This window comes from Musca vetustissima, unplaced genomic scaffold (assembly GCF_032173495.1).
Source record: "Musca vetustissima isolate MV318-11 ecotype Yass unplaced genomic scaffold, APGP_CSIRO_Mvet_v1 utg105782, whole genome shotgun sequence".
NCBI classification, from domain to species: domain Eukaryota; kingdom Metazoa; phylum Arthropoda; class Insecta; order Diptera; family Muscidae; genus Musca; species Musca vetustissima.
In genome coordinates, this window is record NW_026881966.1 from 34,975 (window position 1) to 38,562 (window position 3,588).

Sequence of the window (3,588 nt, forward strand, 5' to 3'; positions counted from 1 at the left end):
TGAAAGGAGAAGTGAGAGATAAAGGGAATGAAATCTACTTTTTGAATAAGCTACTATTAAATAATGTGATTATGTTGGTGGCAAGGGAGGTCAGATAAAGAGATTTGGAAACCCTATAATTTCATGCGATGTTTTTCACAACATTTCAAGTAGAGTTGGAGTACTTAAAATCTGTATTTTTATGAATCAATAGAAAATTGACCACATGCTTCAAATAATAATGGAAGATCAGATCAGATGTCATACTGTGATTATGTATTTACAGCTGTCTGTAAAAGGTTTATTTTCGTATGATAATTTATAACTCTATGGCCCATATCCAATATAATTTATTAAGTTAATTGGTATACACTTAAAACGGCTACATATCCACGTTGGTAAATTTATTGAGTAAATATGTACGTCATCAAAGGAAAATTCAATTAATATTAGAGTTTCACTAAATGTGTTGCTTTTACATAACCACCATTTCCTTCTCTATATTACACATTATTTTCTGTACCACATCTGCAATGTTTTCATACGCTTCACCTTCTTTTGCAACTGCAAAACTCCATACATCAAGGCTTCGGCTGTTGGTGGACATCCGGGGACATAGATGTCAACGGGCATGATGCGGTCGCATCCTCGCACTACGGAGTAGGTATAATGGTAGTAACCACCACCGTTCGCACAGCTTTCCATCGGAATTACCCAACGAGGTTCAGGTATTTGATCGTAAACTTTGCACAAAGCTGGAACCATTTTCGTGGTCAATGTGCCAGCTACAATAATAACATCCGCCTGGCGAAGTGAAGCTCTGAAAATGTGCACCATTTCGACAGCGCGGCATGCCATCCCCAATTTAGTAATTCATCCAATCGAGCCATAGATAATTCGGCCATGCTGGATTGTTTTGTTCCAATCGAGCCAAAGATCATTCGGCCATGCTAGATTGTTTTGTTCCGAATGGACTATAGACTTGTTTGAGTCCACGACGGGAAGTCGCGCAGCCACCAACTTTGGTGCACTGTTTGCCAAAATCGATGCAGCGGAGCTCAGCATTTTTCTTTTTATGTAATTCTGTCTCAACACAGCCGTTATTAATTTTAACACAACAGTATTGACCCGGAAGGAAGTCGTGCAGCCAGCAACTATGATACATTATTTGCCAAAATCGATGCAGCGGAGCTCTGCATTTTTATACCCTTCACCACTCTGTGGTACAAGGTATTATGTCTTTGTGCATATGTTTGTAACAGGCAAAAGGAAGCGAGATAGAAACATGGTTCCTTTTGAGAATATGCATAGAATTACCTTCTGAGTCGATTTATGCATGTCCGTCCGTCTGACTGTCGATGTTAAATTGTAAACAAAGTACAGGTCGCATTTATAATCCGAATTGGATGAAATTTGGTATAGGTCACTTATTAGGCCCAAGGACGAACCCTAATGAAATTGGGAAAAATCGGTTCAGATTTAGATATAGCTCCCATATATATTTTCGTTCGATTTAATGTAAACGTTCCCTAAATATCTTTCGATTTGCACGAAATTTGGTATAGCCTACTGAATTAAGTCTAGAATGATGTGTGCAAAGTTTCGTGAAAATCGGTTCACATTTGGATATAGTTCCCATACATATTTTCGTTCGATTTAAGGTAAATAGTATACCAAAGTCCCTATATATCTTTCGATTTGCACGAAATTTGGCGCAGCGTTATGAATTAGGTCTAGAATGATGTGTGCAAAGTTTCGTGAAAATCGGGTCAGATTTGGATATAGCTCCCATATATATTTTCGTCCGATTTAAGGTAAATGGTGTACCAAAGTCTTTAAATATGCTTCGATTGGCACGAAATTTGGCATAGCGTACTGAATTAAGTTAGAACGATGTGTTTAAATTTTGTGAAAATCGGTTCAGATTTAGATATAGCTCCCATATATATTTTCGTCCGATTTTAGGTAAATAGTGCACCAAAGTCCCTTTATATGCTTCGATTTGCACAAAATTTGGCTTAGCGCAATAAATTGAGTCTAGAATGATGAGTGGTGAGTTTTATAAAAATCGGTTCAGATTTCGATATAGCTCCCATATATATGTTCGTCCGATTTTATATAAATGATGCACTAACGTCCCTATATATCCTTCGACTTGTATGAAATTAAGTATAACACTGTGTGTTAAATTTCGTGGATATCGGTTGGGATTCAGATATAGCTCTCATATATAATTTCGTTCAATTTTCGGTAAATAGTGCACCAAAGTCCTTTTATATTCTTCGATTTGCCCAAAATTTGGCATAGCGTACTGAATTAAGTCTAGAGAGATGTGTGTTAATTTTCGTGAAAATCGGTTCATATTTAGATATAGCTCCCACATATAGATTATATGTTTAACAACGCGGCGTACCGAATAGCGTGTATCAATTTTGGTATATATCGTTTTCCTTAAATTTTCCCCATGTTACGCAGGCGGCTCTAAATATGCTCGAATGAAATTAAAGTTAGGAAAGGTTGGAGAAAGAGGGAACATAGACATGTAATTGTTAGGATACATATGTACAATATTCCCAAAGTGGTGAAGGGTATCATATAGTCGGTCTAGTCCGACTTTACTACTTTCCTTACTGGTTCTTTTTGTGTAATTCTGTCTCAATACAGCCTTTATTAATTTTAACACAACAGTATTGACCCGTTACAAGCATTAGGTTATCAGATCACCGTTGATGTGTAAAATTTCCCGGTACTCGAATTTAATAACTACTGCAATGATAGTAAATTCGTATTTTTGTCAGAAGACCTTGGGTATTTTTCTTGACCATAACATGACAAGTGTGAAAAGCATTATGTCTGGCCAGGACGCACTTTGGGTTACCTTTTAATGGTGATTTGTCGTAAAATCTCAAAACCACAAATCGTGAACCAATATTGAAAACGCATGGTAGGATGGAAAATATGTATAAAATCTTCAAAAAAAAAAAGCGATTTAGAGGGCAAAGTTATATGAGGCTATACCTATAACGGGACCAATATTGATTACATTTTATAGAAATTAGCGACTTTGTGGATTGATATAGGTAAATTTTGAATCTAATATTTCAGTTTGGTATATAAATACATTTCTCACGTTAAATATATAAAATACCGAACATGTAGGTACGAGGCTAGCCTAACTGCGGGCATATATATTACGAGTTCTTATCACCCAAAGGTGGAATAATTATAATAAATGGATGACTAGTATTTGAAATCTATAGTTTGTATGGTATAAATTTTTTAGTAGAGAAATAAAATAAGGAACAACCCCAACACATGGAACAAATCTGTTACCCAATTAATATTAATTTGGAATTGTGAGGTTTGTTAAGAAATACGAATACAAAATACCAAATTACAGCGAACTCAGTGAAAACGCGCTTATATGGGGTCTACCCAAAAAAGTTTGGTACCTAATACAACTCTGTTGAAAAACTCACATTTGCAAAGAGGCCCACATTAACGTTATGGGACTGTTATTTGACATTTCGTATTCTTTAACGAAAAATATATATTTGCAATAGATTTTTGTGGTGATATAGCCCTTATTTCATTATTTTGAAAGTTTCA

The 3,588-nt window shown here is 35.7% G+C and overlaps 1 pseudogene; it reads right to left on the reverse strand.

Moving 5' to 3' along the window:
* Nucleotides 1-486: 486 nt before the first annotated feature.
* LOC133328059 (NADH dehydrogenase [ubiquinone] iron-sulfur protein 7, mitochondrial-like) lies at nucleotides 487-920 on the reverse strand (annotated as a pseudogene).
* Nucleotides 921-3,588: the final 2,668 nt, after the last annotated feature.